This window comes from Podarcis melisellensis (assembly GCF_964234715.1).
Source record: "Podarcis melisellensis genome assembly, chromosome: 12".
NCBI classification, from domain to species: domain Eukaryota; kingdom Metazoa; phylum Chordata; class Lepidosauria; order Squamata; family Lacertidae; genus Podarcis; species Podarcis melisellensis.
The window spans coordinates 31,697,895-31,715,303 of record NC_138544.1 but is presented as its reverse complement, the minus strand read 5'-3'; the positions used below and the strand labels follow the sequence as shown (position 1 = coordinate 31,715,303).

General features: G+C 46.6%; 1 protein-coding gene across 3 annotated transcripts in view; it reads left to right on the top strand.

Annotated features, from left to right (window-relative positions):
• Nucleotides 1-15,890: 15,890 nt before the first annotated feature.
• Nucleotides 15,891-17,409, top strand: part of NXPH1 (neurexophilin 1) — a 169,505-nt gene continuing 167,986 nt past the window's right edge. Inside the window, exon 1 of one of the 3 annotated variants that reach the window (XM_081882875.1) lies at nt 15,891-16,814. The gene's annotated coding sequence lies outside the window, so the exon portion shown is untranslated. Of the gene's footprint in view, nt 16,819-16,991; nt 17,191-17,409 lie in introns of those variants that run through there. The other 2 variants (XM_081882876.1, XM_081882877.1) reach the window with 2 other exon arrangements.

The following is a 17,409-nucleotide window of genomic DNA, read 5'->3' as shown; positions in this document are numbered from 1 at the left end:
CAGTTTCTGGGAGTCACAGGTGGGCAGAGTGCAGGTTTCCCATGGGCATCTGGTTGGTCACTGTGAGAACAGGATGCTGGACTACATGGGCCATTGGCCTCATCCAGCAGGCTTGCCTTATGTTCTTATGGAGAGTAAAAATCACAGCTTTTCCTGAGAGTGTTTTGAGAAAGCTGTTAGTCTCATAGACTTCGATCCCTGAATGACAACAGGTTCTATAAGGGTCATTTCCCATCTTATACAGTCACAACACAAGACTGAGGCAGCAATTTGGGGGGCAGTCTTTGCCAAATCTAAGCATATAATAAGGAAGGGCTAATAATACACACTAATATTTCCCACCCAAGGGCATGTGTATGACTAACAAGCCTCTTCTAATCTCTTGCCATTCCTAAATTTTCTTTGAGAAAACATGTTCAAGCTCTCACCAACGCAATAGCATGTCTCATTAAACAGGAGAATATGTCTATATCTGTTTCTATATGTACACTGTGCTGTACCCCACAACCTTACTGTACTAGCAACCCTACTGTATGCTTGAGAAATGTGGACCACTTATAAATGCCATCTCCAACTCCTTGAAAGATTCCATCAACGCTGTCTCTGAATTTTTTTACGCATCACTCGGGAAGACAGGTGAATTAATGCCAGTGTACTGGAAGAAGCAAAGATCACCAGTGATTCTTCAACATCAGCTTTGTTGGACTGGTCATGTTGTGTGAATGCCTGTTTATCGTATTCCAAAGCAACTACAGTGGTACCTCGGGTTAAGTACTTAATTCGTTCCAGAGGTCCATTCTTAACCTGAAACTGTTCTTAACCTGAAACACCACTTTAGCTAATGGGGCCGTAGCACAATTTCTGTTCTCATCCTGAAGCAAAGTTCTTAACCTGAAGTAATATTTCTGGGTTAGTGGAGTCTGTAACCTGAAGCATATGTAATCTGAAGCGTATGTAACCTGAGGTACCACTGTACTCTATTCTGAACTTAAAAATGGTAAGCATAATGCTGATGGTCAACAAAAGAAGTTTAAAGACTCTCTCAAGGCAAATCTAAAAAAGAGTAGTATAAACACTGACAACTGGGAAACACAGGCCTGTGAGCGCTCCAATTGGAGAACAGCCTTTACCAAAGCTGTCGTGGGTTCTGAAGACGCTTGAACTCAGGACGCAAGGGAGAAACATGCTAAGAGGAAGGCCTGCTTGGCAAACACTCACCATGATCAACTCCCACCCAGAAATCTATGTCCCCACTGTGGAAGGACATGTGGATCCAGAATTGGCCTCTGCAGTCACTTATGGACTCACTGTTAAAACTGTGTTCATGGAAGACAATCTTACTCGGCTACGAGTGATCGCCAAAGAAGAAGGAGGAGGCCCCACATGAACTGACACATCAAAGGAGGTACATTGCAGAAGTCCCATTGACTGCGCCTGACTATAGAGTTAAAGAAAGTCACATCTAGCCTGCTGCAAGGTAGGCCAATGTTGCCTCCTCACGTTCCTGCTTCTGCCTATCAACTTTAACTGATAAGCAAAGTTTTTCGGCTGGCTTCCTCTCCTGGTGTGGCTGCTTCAGTGTTGTTCCTTCTCCAGAGCTTCCACTCCTGTCTCCTCAGGAGTAAATTGTGGTCAGTTGCTGGTTGATGTTGACCCATGACATGGTCTTTTTGGTGGTGGTTTCTCAATTGTAGAATGTCCTCCTTGGTAAGGTGTACCTTATTGACTTTCAGAAGAAGCTTAAAATCATTCCTGCTTACCCTTATTGATTTATTCCTGTAAAGACTAATTTTTTCTGTGGGGACTCTAAATCTGCCCAGGAGAACACTGACCTAAACTGATATCCCTCCCCACCCCACCAATGCCCTTGGCCCTTAACAGTTACATGAAAGGGGAAAGTTCAGCGTGTGCATCTTTCTCCTGTGAGGAGAAAGATTTGCCAGCTGAATTCCTGCCTGTTTTTTTGTTTGTTTGTTTTTAATAGCAGGGACAATTAAAGGCACAGGAGTCCTGCCAGGAAAAAGTTGGCAACCTACTGGTGTATGACACTCAATTAACCTCTATCCAAAAGTTGTGGCTTAAGCAGACCAGGGATCAAGTCAAATGAACTATGGATTGACTCAGACTAAACCAGTCATGCTTTAGTCCTGTCCAGATCAGTGGGACAATTTAGCTGACCAGCTTAAGTGCCGTTGACATCAATAGGATTACAGCATGACCAACTCAGTGTAGATCCAATGCTATGATAATAATGTTTGTTGTCAACTTCTCTTTGCCTTGGGGAACCTGTCAATTAATCGTCCCTAGGGTGACCAACATAAAGAATCCCACTAATTGGATTTTAATGACAAACTTCACTTTAGTCACACAGCAATTTTTGAAATCTAATTATCTCTTTAGGAGGACCACCCAATTCATTGCTTTTCTGCAATGTATTATTTGCTCACTCCTCACAAGCCTCTCCTTGTAATTTTGCTGTAAGGTATTTTTCTTGTACAAGTGTGCATGAGTAATTAAAAGCGTGGCATTCCACAGAGTACTGCTAGAGAAGACCTCTCGTATCTGATAAATTAACTATGTGAGATGTTAAAAAAACAAACCAAAAACCCCAAACAAAGATGCATTGTATATTTGGCACTTCAATCTTTTTCACATCGGCTTTCTGGTGAAGGAAGCCCATGAAGCTGGAGCCTGAGGTAAATTTACAGTGCAATGTTATACATCTCCACTCAGAAGTAAGTCCCATTCAATTCCTGTAAATGCCCTTTGGGGTGCAGCATTTTTATACATGACCTCAACAGCTACTGCTGAGTTGTTTGTTTCTAGGTAGCTTTGGAACGCAGACTTTGCTTTTCCAAACTATAAGTGTGTGTGTGTGTATCTAAATTAATGCACTCAACTGAAGACACTTCATCATACAGTGGTCTAGTTTTCATGTCATGCAAAACCAGAAGTGGCTTGCTTGATAGCTGTTTTGCCCCACTTCAACTCCTCTGGAAGCTGCATGCCCAATGGTGGGTGTGGTCAAAAGTGGGCATGACCACCCTGACTTACTGACCATCAACCACATCTACCATGTCATCATGCCTGAGAAGGTGGAGCTGGTCACCAAGTTCCCCTGATGCTGTTGCTCACATGTAGCTCTGGTTTCATTACTCTTTTTGCCTTTTTGGAGAGCCAGTGTGGTGTAGTGGTTAAGAGCAGTGGACTCATAATCTGGTGAACCGGGTTCGCGTCTCTGCTCCTCCACATGCAGCTGCTGACCTTGGGCCAGTCACACTTCTCTGAAGTCTCTCAGCCTCACTCACTTCACAGAGAGTTTGTTGTGGGGTTGAAGGGAAAGGAAAATGTTAGCCGCTTTGAGACTCCTTCGTGTAGTGATAAAGCGGGATATCATATCCAAACTCCTCCTCCTCCTCCTCTTCTTCTTCTCTGCCCAGAAATTTTTGCCATTGCCGCTCCACAGGCACCCTTGGTATCTTGACTGGGAGTGGAATTATGGTGCTGCCTTTTAACAATGCTTTTAAAAAAAGAGAGCATTGCCCTGTTGAGTGTGGTGGTTGAATTCACACTGAAATTGAGAATGCCTCAATTTTACTGAAGGCTTTAACACTGGGATTTTCCATAGGGCTATATTAAACTCTCTGAGTTCCTATATGGGTTGATAATTACTGTATTTTTCCGTGTATAAGGTGATACCCCCCCAATTTTTTAAGTTTAAAATTGGGGGTCGTCTTATACACAGAATGTCGCAATTCTGCCGCCATCCATATTCTCTCCCCACCAGCCTCCCCTCACTATTGGCCTCACGACAGACCCTCGTCTGGCACTCCTCCCCCCCCCAGCAGCTCCCACTCAGGACATTGTCCCTTCCACCCCCAGCTGCCCTCTGGCTACCCAGACCCCACATTTCCCAAGTGCACCCACTCAGGCATTTCTGGCAGTCACAGCTCCTTGATCAGCGTGCATGTGCTGGTGCTCATGGAGTAAATACGGTACATACCGTAAATACTGAGACAAAAGTGCAACACAAAGGTGGGAGAGCTGGAGCTGCAGCTGCAGTAGAGTTACACTGAGCTGACAGGAGCAGCCAGCATTACACAGTTTGCCTCACTGTTTGATGTTTAAATATACGGTACTAAATATACTGGTGTTTTGAATATTTCATAAAATATCAAAGTTGTTCTGTTTGGTGTTTAAAATATTTATTTCTTAATTTGGGGCTCAGAAAATACAGTAACTGCTGCTGTTCTCTGCTAGTTCTGATGTGGTCTTTAACCTTAGATCAGGTGATTAAGGTATTGAATTGCAAATAGCCATTTTGAAGGGAGTTATGTTTGGTCTTTTGTTCCCAGCCAGAGTGGAAGTAAGATGGGATAAGGGTGCTCTTCTGGAGCTGCCTAGCTCCTTGGGGCTGGAAAAAAGGCTAATGAAGGCTGGAATGGGGGAGAGACACAGTTTTGATTTCTGGAAGAAGTAAAGTTATTTCTAAGACGCTGAACTTGTTCTGGGCATGTACAAGATCTTATGGAACTGTTTGGATACATCGTTTACTGTATTTTGTTCTGTTCTGAGGAAAGTTCTGTAAGTAAAGCTTTGAATCAAGCTTGTGGGTGGGCCTGGACAATGTTTGCTTCCAAAAGGAGTCTGCTTTTATGCATCCAGTTGCTTCTAGCTACGCAGTCTTAAGATCTGCAATATGCCCTCACTCTTAACTGGCTCCAGAACACGGCTGCTTGAAACTAAATGCTTCCTGCCCTTGCTCCAAGGGGTTCCTGGAGAACAGAAGTGTTGGCTGGGTGTTGTCATGAAGCAGCCAGCGCCTTAAAATAAACAAGGGGCATGAGTGGGTGGGTAACATTTGCCCTCCTTCCTGTAACTGCCCAAAGTTTGAGTCAAAACACGTTAGTTGCAAGTGTGCAGAAATGCCCTCCTTATTTTCCTTTCTGAAGTGGCAGAGAGTCTGCCTTTTTTGACTTCCACATTTCACAGATGGGGATTGGTCTTCTTGCTTGCTCTGGTATCCGTCTGACTTCTTCGCTTGCAGGCAATAAAAGTCACCTGTTGTCCCTCCACCTTCTCCAGCCATTCCTCCTTCTGGGGCGAGAGCTGCCTGCTGTGGAAGATCTAGGAAAAGTATTGCTGGGATAATCAGAATCTAGCGCTCGAGGGACTAAGTGCTACATTGCTGGGCTGTCATTGAGGGAGTGAAGCTGGGTCTTATTTGACTCTAGCAAGAGGTGAATTGAGCCTTGATCAGGGAGAACAATTTTAACACATTTGGCTGCATGCACGCTGTCTTTTATCTGCGGAAGGTTTTGACTGTAACAGGAAAAATGAGCATGTTATTCCTGTAGCGCATGTTTCTGAGCTCATTTATCAATGGAATGAGAAAAGTTGCAGAAATGGTAAGAAAAGGAAAAGGAAAGTTATAATACCCAAATCAGGCTTCTGCAATGCATGACCCACTAAGGACTGTGCCCTACCAAGGCTTCATTTATCCCTCTGAGGTTTTTTCGCTGACCACCCAAGGCTGCAACAATAGAAAAGTTATTATTATTGTTGTTATTATTACTACATTTCTACCCTCACTTTTCCTCCAAGGGTCTCAAGCTGGCATACATGGTTCTTCCCCATCTCACTTAATTCCCCACAACCACCCTGCGAGCTAGATTAGGCTGAGAGGCAGCGACTGGTCCAAAATCAAACCCAGTGAGCTTCAGGGCCAAGTGGGGATTTGAACCCTGATCTCCTAGGTCCTAGTCAGCCACTCTGACCACTGCACTACACAGGCTCAGGTTGTCAAGCACATGACAACTGGCTAGTGTTGCTACAGGTTTTGCAAGGCTGCATTGAATCAAGTGACTTGGGTCTAAGCCAGGCCACACCCCCTCTCTGTAGGCCACACCCCTTGCTGGCTCTACCAGTGTTTTTGTTCAGCAAGAACTTTTGCTTCTCTGCCTAGAGAGCGGTATGTGGGTAGAAAGCAGCTTGTTGTACAAAGGTAAAATTTACATTCACCGGTTTGCCCAGGCCCCTCCACCCTTGACCTTGGGTTGAAAATTGTTCCCTATCACTGATTTTAACCCAAAGCAATTCACAGTCTGATTCTCTCAGCCAGGCGCAGTCAAACTGGTCCTCTCTGTATGTTTTGCACTCCTTCATTTGCATCCATAGGCTTTGCAGGTTGTTCTGTGTCACAGGAGCACGTCAGTCAGTATTCACAAAGATCAAAGGTGGAGTTAACTCTTTACAGTGGTACCTCGGGTTACATACGCTTCAGGTTACATATGCTTCAGGTTACACACTCTGCTAACCCAGAAATAGTGCTTCAGGTTAAGAACTTTGCTTCAGGATAAGAACAGAAATCATGCTCTGGTGGCGCGGCAGCAGCAGGAGGCCCCATTAGCTAAAGTGGTGCTTCAGGTTAAGAACAGTTTCAGGTTAAGAACGGACCTCGGGAACGAATTAAGTACTTAACCTGAGGTACCACTATATTAGCAAAAACGTGACCTCCACAGACTTGGTTGGATTGTCAGGCCTAATGAGAACAGCAGCTCATGCCCAGGGGTCTTCCTCCATGAAAATCATTTGCCAAGACTGAACATTCCCACCTCCTTACTAGGGCTTTCCCCAAGCAATTGGAGACTGAACCTGTATGCAGCCAACCTCTCCTCCACCCTCTTCATGTCTCTTCTGGTTCTGGAGACAAGCAAGGATGGGAGCTTGTCATAGCAGAAGTGGGGAAGACATCTGTGAGTCTTCACCAGCCTCACTCATCTCTGCCTCTTCATTCCACTCTCTGGTTTCAGCTTCTGCCTCTGATTCTGGTCTTCTCTCTGCCACCAACTCTTCCAGCTCACTAAGCCCTGTTAGCTCTTTGGCTTCCAACACCTCCTTCTGGAGGCCAGCTTGGTATACCAGCTTGGTATAGTGGTTAAGAGTGGTGGACTTGTAATCTGGTGAACTTTCTCGCTCCTCCACATGCAGCTGCTGGGTGACCTTGGGCTAGTCACACTTCTCTGAAGTCTCTCAGCCTCACTCACCCCACAGAGTGTTTGTTGTGGGGGAGGAAGGGAAAGGAGATTGTTAGCCGCTTTGAGACTCCTTAGGGTAGTGATAAAGTGGGATATCAAATCCAAACTCCTCCTCCTCCTCCTCTTCTTCTCCCAATCTTCTCCCTCTATCCCCTCCCTCCATCATTGTCCCACCACTACTCCCCAGGCTCTGAGCCTTCTTCCCTTGGTGGTTCTCCAGCTGGTACCTCCGACCATTCCTCTGTGTCCAACCAGTCCATGACATTCTGCTAAGGCACTTTGTCCTTGCAAGTTAGCGGCAGCTCCCCCCCCCCCACACACATCCTAGCCTGGTATAACAGCTGCCTTCAGTTCAGCTGCATTACCATCCCTCTCACCCTGGGGCCATGTAAAATTCACTGCACCACGATCAGAGGCAAGGATGCTTCTGAATATCAGTTGCTGGAAGCCACAGGTGGGCAGAGGAATGCTTGCACCCAAGTCCTGCTTGCAGGTTTCCCATAGGCATCTGGTTGGCCAGATGCTGGACTAGATGGACCAGCAAGCCTCTTCTTCTCTTCTGGCAAGGAAGGACCAGTTGCCCACCATCTGCTATTATGAAGGATTTTATGAAGCTTTTTTGCCTGTTTCATAAGAGCCACAAAACCGAGCCATAACATAAAGCAAGGGAGAGGATAGAGAAGCTTCCTTGGCGTGGCACTGTGCTCCGGTTGCAGATGAGCAAGCCACTACAGCAGCTTAGGGTGATACATAGGGTCGTTGTGGCTTCCATTGTCATTTAACTCAATGAAGCGAAATTGGCATAAAGTTACAATTCCAAGGAGACGCAGTAGGGAGTAAGCCCCATTGAACTCAGGCTGGGTTTACTTCTCTCGGTAAACATGGTGGGATTGAGCTGTCAGTTGTACCGTTTTACTTCATTGGGTTGTGGATCGGGCTGCCTCTTATTACAAAATAAAACGGTATATTCTTGGTCTTCTTAGGTGGTAAATGCTAATTGGGTGGATTAAAGAGGCAGCAAGAGGGCACAGCTTGTAGAATGATATCACACTTACAACCTTTAAAGATTCTTATCTTAGGTATGCAGATTTCCCTGCACAGAACCTTAGAATTGCAGAGTTGGAAGGGACCATGAGGGTCATCAAGTCCAACCCCCTGCAATGCAGGAATCTTTTTGTCCAACGTGGGTCCCGAACCCATAACCCTGAGATTAATAGTCTCATGCTCTACCAACTGAACTATCCCATATGCTCTAGATAAAAGTTGCTTGTTCAACAGGCACACACCTGGTAGTCTAGTCATCTGTGATGATAGGATAGGCCTGTTTTGGGAGCTCCAGCTGGTGCAGAATGACGCAACCAAACTGTCGTTGGGGGCGCATGGCCAACAGAGTATGTGGCACCATTCTTGAAACATCTGTACTGGCTACCCATCTACTGGTAGTATTGTGGTTTTCCTGAATTGTATTCATTTTATTGATTCATTTATTGCTGTTTGCTTTATGTATATATTATTGTGAGCTGCTTTAAACTCAACATTTGTTGCTGGAAAAGTGGAATACAAATATTAAATCAAAATCAAACCAAAATCCTGTGGGAGTGAGTTTCATAGTTTACCTAAATGCTGAGTGAAGAAGTACTTCCTTTTATCTGTTTGGAATCTTGTTCAGCTTTGTTAGATGTCCATGAGTTCCTGTATTATGAGAGAGGGCAAAAAGCTTTTCTTTTATCTACTTTCTCCATGCCATGCATAATTTCCACAAACTTCTAACAGGTTACCTCTTTCTTAACTAAAAAGTCCCAGATGCTGAAACCTTTCTTCAGAACATTGCCACTCCATCCCCTTTCTCACAGCTACCACTTTCTGGAATCAGCATCACCATTGAGCTATCTGCTACAATGCCAGAGTCCCACTTTTGGTCAGTCATGAGTCACAACCAGCTCAGACCCCATGAGCAATTAAGATTTTTTTGCCCATTAGAACAGGGTATTAAAGTTCACTTGGGTGGGACTACAGCAGGTCCTGTTACCTTTTCAGTTTCTGACACCTCTTCTTCCCAGTCTTCTCCCTCTGACCACTCATAGTTGTCCCACCACCATCACTACCTGGGCTCTGAGCCCTTTCCCCTTGGTGATTCCCCAGCTGGTTCTTCCCGCCACTCTTCTGTGTCCAACCAGTCCATAACATCTCCTTGCTTACAACCATTCAAACATTAGCACAGTCAAGGTCAGTCTCATCCTCCTAAATTTCACCATTGCCTTGATAAAAGACAACAAGGAGAAGGGTGGGGACAAAACCAGCATTAGTTGGGTCTACCTATCATTGACTCCAGCTCTGCCTGCCATTGGCTTCATCTACTCTTGCCCTCCCTGCCTTCACCCAATGGGCAGCAGCCTCCACTGGTGGTCAAGCATCTGCTTTGCATGCTGAAGGTCCCTCATATATCCAGGAATGGCTGGGACAGACCTTTGCCTAAAACCCTAGAGAGACATTGCTGTAGACACTGCTGTAAATGGACCCATTGTCTGATTCCAAGGCAACTTCCAAATCTCCTCTGACCCTCCTGTCCTTCTGTGTTAAGATATAAGACACTTTCCATTTAAACCTGCATTTCTTCAGTAATAGAGGCAGACTCCAGGGTTTGTTTTTTTGCTCACTTCCCAAGATTGCCCCCCCCCCACAAAAGGATAGGAATGAAAAGTTACTCTAGATTTTCACACAACTTAACTTCCCAGCTGCTTCGTTGTTGTGATTCTCCCTTGAAGTCAATGAAGCTAAACTGATTTAAATCTGGTCTGTAGTTCTGAATTATACAGATTGTCTCATTCCCCTTTCTTTTTGAGCTCACTTCAGAGACCAATTTAAATCAGAATGCCTGGAACGATATAGGCACACTTCAGCAGTAAGTTCCATTGCAATCACTGAAGCTTACTTCCAAGTAAACACCCCTGCTCTACAATTCCAAAGCTAGGCAAACACATTTTTTAAAAAGGGTTTCCATTGGAGGGGGAAATGGCATGGGTGATAGGGCACACACCTCTCCATTTAAATCCGAGGTGTGGAACCTGCAGCCCTCTGATTGTTGGACTCCAGCTCCCATTAGCCCCAGCCCAATGACCAGTTAGGGATGATGGGAGTTGTAGTCCAGCATTGCAACTGAGCATCTTGAATGCATAAGGCATTCAGGTGGACCAGGAGACCTCATTCACCCTGCCAAGCTTTCCCTGGTGGCCCACTTTGCGGGGATGAATAGATTTATTGCCCTTTTCACCATAGCACTGGGCTGGGCAGAGATGTTTCTGCTCAGTCCAGCGCTATGATGGGGATGCAGATAATCCCTCCCACTCCACCATGACATTACGTTATCTGATGGAGTGGGGGAAGGGACACTTGTCATTCTCCCTGCTAGAGTGCTGCAGCAGCAGAGTGGAGAAGAGGGAGATGGAGAGGAATTTTCCCCCCACTCCAGCACCCTAATGGGGAGGGACACTTTTCCTGCATGCAGGTACCATTGTCTGCCTGCATGTGCACAATTGTCTGTCTGTCCATCTGTGCATGCATACATTGTGTGTGAGGCTGAGTGTGGGTCAATCAAACCCACTTTGACAATGCTCTTTTTTGCTCTGGCCGTGCCCACGGTTGGCTTGTGGCTGTCAGAGGGTTGGCCAAGGCCAAATGTGGTCCTTGCGGAGGGGGGAAATGTTGGCCACTCCTGATTCAAATAGAATTCTGTGCTTGCCTTAACAATCCCATGCATGTGATGTTAAGCCAGGAAGATGTGAGGGTTACAGTGGGGGACAAGGACTGAAGAGACCCAGGTTCAAATGACTCCGCCATGGTGATCTCTGGGGTGACCATGGGCCAGGCACCTGTTCCATGCCTAACCCACCTCATCAGGTTGTTGTGAATATAGAAGGAAGGAAGGAAGGAAGGAAGGAAGGAAGGAAGGAAGGAAGGAAGGAAGGAAGGAAGGAAGGAAGATTTTGGTGTGCTACCACAAATGTTCAAAACACTATGTTTCTGGTGGCACGTCAAAAGCTGAATTCAGTGCCTGGGTATAGCATGTACACAACCTGTCTGACACTAGCTGACACAATTAAAAGGATTGTATTTTACTTTTAAATCAATGACAAGCAGCCTACGCTTTTCTCACCATGAGGCAATGTCTGGCAACAATTCAGGTCAACAGCCAGTTTGAAATTGTGCCAAGAGCCATTTGACTCCTATTGCCCCATTGGATGATTAAGAATTTCAGCTTTCATTTGAATCAATTTTCTAGTCCTCATGATTCGTTCAGCAAGATTAAAAAGTGCCAGGAAGTACAGTATTTGCTTAAAAACAACAACCATAGACACAATACAGAGCTATTGAAAATGGTCCTAGGAGAATGTATACAAATCACTCTAAGTACCCAGGGAAATTTCTATATAAATATAATAGTAATCACTACGATATTTTACTGCAGGTGTGGAAACCTGTGGCAGGGAGTTCCAGTATTGAGGGTGTGGACTAGACAAGATCCCTTCTAACTCTAGGAATCTAAATAGGACCTTAAAAATGTTACCTTGTGGAATGCTCCTGTTCTGGGTTCCAGCCACTCCATTCCATGGCCCCTCCCCAGCCATCAGCCAGCCAGAATTTAGTGCTCAGTCCGCATGTGGCTGCTTTGGGAGCCTTTTTTTTCCCTCTTCCCCTCCTATGGCTCAGTCAGTGGAGCATGAGACTCTTAACCTCAGGGTTGTGGGTTTGAGCCCTAGATTGGACAAAACAACCACCACCTCCAACGGATTGGATGACCCTCATGATCCCTTCCAACTCTACAATTCTATGATCTAATCATTATTTTTTGTACTTCTGCAAAAGCCTTGGGTTCCCTCAAAGCTGCTGATGCCTCATTCTTGTGTGTGACCGTTCTGGCCACATGAGCAGTGACATCATGACCTGAACTTTGGAAATAGTAGGAATGATGGCTTATTTTATCAACTTGACTTCCTGTCATTAATCAGTGACTTTTACCCAAGGAGTGACTTTTCCCCAAGGAGAGGGCTGTTCATCTAGTGGTGAGGGATATTAGCTTGGCTATTACCCAGGGCTCTTAGGAACACGAAATAGACAAGGCTGGAGCTTGACTGTACAAATTAAGTTGTTTTCTGGTGGGTTCAGAGTGCCAGAATAGGGGGTTCCACACTCAAGGCTGAGAAAAGTCCCCATCATGGCCTTCATCCTGGTCACATCCAGATTCCAGCACAGTTTATCTTAAAGGCCTTTAAATCACCAATCAGCGTTTTTTTATTACAATGTTCTGAAGCAAGGCCTCTGAGTTGAAACAATATTTTAGAGATTAGTATCAAAATGTCAAACGGAGGTATTAATCACCCCGACGTGTTCCAAGGGAGCAGGTACTTGGCAGGACAAATGAAGTCCTTTTATTTTCTGCTAGAGCATTCATGGGATGACTGTCTCCTGGTTTCCTCCTTTGGAAGATGATAAATCACAGCCTTCATCAACAAGTAATGAGAGGAGGCTGAGCTTCGGCTTGTTAGACTTTACCCAAGCAAATGCCAGACTCCCACAGCTTCAAAGGATGGGACTCTGGTTTTTAACAAAATTATTGTGATTATTTCAAAGGCCAAGGATTGCCCTTTTCCCTTCCCCACTTCCCCTCACTCTGAAGCCGTTTTGTCCCACCAGCAGGTATGAAAGATCATGATAATAAGAAAGCAGGTACCTCTCATTCCAGGCATCAAGGATGAAGAAAGTCAGATGCACTGCAGGGTGATGATGTATGTCCCAGGTAAAGATTATCTATCTATCTATCATCTATCTATCTATCTATCTATCTATCTATCTATCTATCTATCTATCATCTATCATCTATCTATCTATATCTATCATCTATCTATCTATCATCTATCATCTATCATCTATCATCTATCATCTATCATCTATCATCTATCATCTATCATCTATCATCTATCTATATCTATCTATATCTATCTATCTATCTATCTATCTATCTATCTATCTATCATCTATCTATCTATCATCTATCTATATCTATCTATCTATCTATCATCATCTATCTATCTATATCTATATCTATATCTATATCTATCTATATCTATCTATCTATCTATCTATCTATCTATCTATCTATCTATCTATCATCTATCTATCATCTATCTATCTATCTATCTATCTATCTATCTATCTAATCTATCTATCTATCTTCTATCTATCTATCTATCTATCTATCTATCTATCTATCATCTATCTATCTATCTATCTATCTATCTATCTATCTATCTATCTATCATCTATCTATCTATCTATCTATCTATCTATCTATCTATCTATCTATCATCTATTTATCTATCATCTATCTATCATCATCTATCATCTATCTATATCTATCTATCATCTGCAGATCCACAACATATATTTAAAGCCCATCCAATTTACACCGAATGCACATGACTTTTCCTCCAAAGGATTACTGGGAACTGTAGTCTGTCTAGTATGCTGGGAATTGTAGCTCGGGGAGAGGGAGACTGCAGTTTCCAGGATTCTTTGGGGGGAAGTCATGTGCTTTGAACTCATGGCTGCCTACAAACCATGCATTTACAGCACATGGCTTCCCCCAAGGATCTTGGGAACTGCAGTTTACCCCTCAATGAGCTGCAGTTCCCAGACTCTTAACAAACTACAGTTCCCAAGTTCCTCTGGGGAAGTCATGTGCTTGAAATGCAGACATATTTGTATGTAGGACCTATTTTGCTAAGGCAAAGGTGGCCAGTCTGTGACCCTCCAGCTTTGGTCAACCACCAACCCCAACAAGCATGGTCAACATCCAGGGGGGTGGGAACTGTAGCCTATCAACTCTGGAAGGACCACAGGTTCCTCAGCTCAACCCCAGGATGATGCAGCTCTTCCAGGTCTGCGGCAGAAATCACCTGCAACCCAATGTTAGGCAGAGTTGCCCAGAATTGGACCTAGGCTTTTATATGCACACCCCAGGGATATTCTAGATCGCTTTTATTCTGGATAGTCCCATGGTGAGTGGGAAAAAACCTACACGAGTCAGACATATTTGCAAGCAGGCAGATGTGAATGAATACAAACCAAGCCTGCCCCTCGCACCCTGTACCCCGCAAATCTAGATGGTGGGAATAATAATAATAATAATAATAATAATAATAATAATAATAATAATGGGAAAGTGCCAAAAATGAGAGCTGCCTGAAAAAAACCACACTCTAAATATTAGGTTTTACAATGCTTTCTAGGCAAGGTTTTCTGTTTGTTTTAGAAAGAGCAGTGGGATTTTGTGTAGCCCGAACAGCAAGTGTGTGATTTATTAGGTCTTTCTGGCCACTTAGCTGATATCCAATATGCACCCTGCTACAACAAACACCCAGTGCAATCTTATACATGTCGGCTCGGAAGTCCCACCTGAGTTCAGTGGTACTAACACTTGAGTAAGTATAGGTAACAATCTGTCTCTCCCTTGACAAGCCTGGGGCAGGGGCATGTTAGGGGCGGCAGGCTTTTTGTTGGAGGGGGCAGAACCTCGGTTTGCTATGTATTTTTATTGATTTTGGGGGGAGCAGCTGCATCTCCCTGCCCCCCCTACGTCCATGTCTTGGGGAGCGGAAAAGAGAGAGAAACATCCCTCCAAAATCAAGGTGTGACATTCACACTCATAGATTAATGGCTTCTTATCAGCTTTCCCTCTCTCACAAACACTTTTTACTATGAATTACAACCCATAATCACTAATCATTTTTTAAAATCCCCACCTGATATACACTAACAGTGAATATATGTGAGGGATTACTCTTTAGTACAGTACTCCAGAATGGTGCTATGGGACAACTGATCTGTGGTACACCATCTTAAGTTTGAGACTCCTTTAAACAGCCTCCCCACCCCCAATTCATTGACTGGTGATTCCATAAACTACGGAACTCCCTCCCACAGGATGGCCACCAGTTCCGATGGCTTTGAAAGAGGATTGAACAAATTGACGGAGAAGTTTGTCAGAGGCTACTAGCCATGATGTCGAAGGAAGTCGATGCTTCTGAATACCAGCTGCTGGAAGCCACAGGGGGAGAGTCTTGTGTTCGAGTCCTGCTTGAGGGTTCCGTAGGGGCATATGGGTGGCCACTATAAGAACAGGATGCTGAACCAGAGGGGCCGTGGGCCTGATCCAGCATGGGGAGAGGTGTGTATATACTGGGCAAGGAGAGAGGGTTTATTTTTCATTCCATTCTTTCAGTGCTCTTCCATGGCTTCAACGCTCTTCTCTGACTGAAGCCAGGGTTATCATTTCCCTGGCTTGAGCGGAGCACAGAAGCAGGCGAGGTAATGATTCCGAAGTATCTAACGCGGAGTTAAAGCGAGTTAGGGGAGGCCTCTGTGCCCGCCGGAGGGGTGTGCTACAGGGAGGGCAGCGAGACACATTGGTGCTCTCAGAAATCCAAATTCCCGAGTGCCCACTCCGTCCGTCCCCCCGTCTCTCAATTCCCGCCCCGCCCTGGAAAAAAAGGCAGTCCCTCCGTCTCCGAAGAGACGGCATCTCTCTCTCTCTCTCTCTCTCTCTCTCTCTCTCTCTCTCTCCTGGCCCTGTAACCCAACTTCTCTTATCTCGGGTGCCAGACTTCACGCCCCATTTCTCCCACCGTCTCGCAGCCCCTGCAGTCATCTCCAGGAAACCATCGGAAGGCATCTAGCTCCTCTTTCAAGTGCTTTATTATTTGTGCGGGAGCCAAGGGCGACGTCATTATTCATATTCATGGGATATTAATTGCTATTGAAGAAGAAGAGGAAGGAAGGAAGGAAGGAAAGCCGGAGCCTGGACGGGGTGGTGTGTGTGTTTATGTGCGCCTTGAAGAGCGGGAAGCGACGCAAACTCTCCTGCTCTCTTTCTTTCTCCCTCTCCCTCCTTCCTGCCAGGGCGTCCTTTTCCTCCTCCCTCCGCAGCCGCGGAGCTCCGCGCGCGGAGGGAGCCCCCTAGCGGCAGGGCAGCGCGCCGCAGCGCGCCTTGGCACGGCTCTGATTCGTCGCCCGCCAGCCAGCCAGCCAGCCGGTCGGACTTGGAGAGGCTGGGACGCGGCTGCCTCTCTCTCGCAAGTCTCGCCGATTCTTCTTCTTTTCTCTCTCGCTCCTCCTCGCAGCTGGAATGACTCTCGGACAGCGCTCGAGGCGGCTTTTCGGCGCTTCTCCTCCTCCAGCGCCGGCCTCCTTCTGCAGCCTCGCTTTGCCCTGGAAGGGATGATCGGCCGACGGCTTTGCAGCTGGGCTGCTTGATCCCTTGTCCAAAGTTAAAAAGAAGAAGAAGAAGGCAACAAGGAGCAGCTCCCGCTTAGCTAAGAAGTCCTTCTTCTTATTTATTCATTTTGCAAGAGACAAATCGCTCGGCACGCCCGGACTGCCTCTGTGCCAAGACAGAGACGCTAGGAAGCGGTCGTGCGCTCCGGGCCGCCTTCTTCTTCTCCTCCCTCCTTGGCGAAGTTTCCTGCCGCCGTGCCCGTCCGCGGGGCGCCTCCCTTGCGCAGGCTGGCTCCGCGGGGGCGCCTGTTTCCGCGGTACCCCGCTGGCCACAGCATGGAGCAGCAGCAGCAGCAGCAGCCGCGCCGAGGCGGGGATCCTCGCGCAGCCCTGGGCGCTGCTGCCGAGACCCTGTAGCTCGCTTGCTTCCCTCTCTCCTCGCCTCGCCTCTCTTCTTCCCATGGACTATTGCCAGAGATCGGCGCCTGCTTTCGGACCCTCCATGCAGTAGGTAGCCCCGTCTACTCTTGCTTTTGTGGGTGGTAGGGAGGAAGGAAATCGGATCTGATTTTCCTTCCTTTTTTTTGTTGGGAAGGAAACGAGGGGCGGGGTGCTGGGAGCTCCGCCGTGGGTTGAGGGCGAGCTGGCGGAGGCAGAGACGGGAGTTGGGAGACGGGCGAGGGATCTGCGTGCGCGCGCGCGCGCGTTTGCGCGGAGACGGGGCGCGGGAAGGAGGCGTATGTGCGCGCCCGAGCACCCCTTGGCACCTCTGGGGCACCTTTTGCCTGGAGCCTGGATCTGGGGCTTGATCCGAGACCTTAGACTAAGCCCCATCCCTCGCCCCCCCCCCCTCCGCCTTTACTTTCCACGCGCCTGGCTGCGTGTGAGTCTCTCTCTCTCTGCGCTGGCGATGATGCACCAGCCGCCCCCATCTTCCTTACAAGAATAAGCAGTCAGCTCTGGACCCCCCACCCCACCCTCTGCCCAGTCCTGTCAATCCGCACCTCCCTTGCTTCGGAGTCACTCCGCAGCTTAGGGGTAGTAGCTTGGCCCGCGCGGCGCGAAGCCCTTCTCACCCCGCCCTCTGCCCTGTAAATGGATT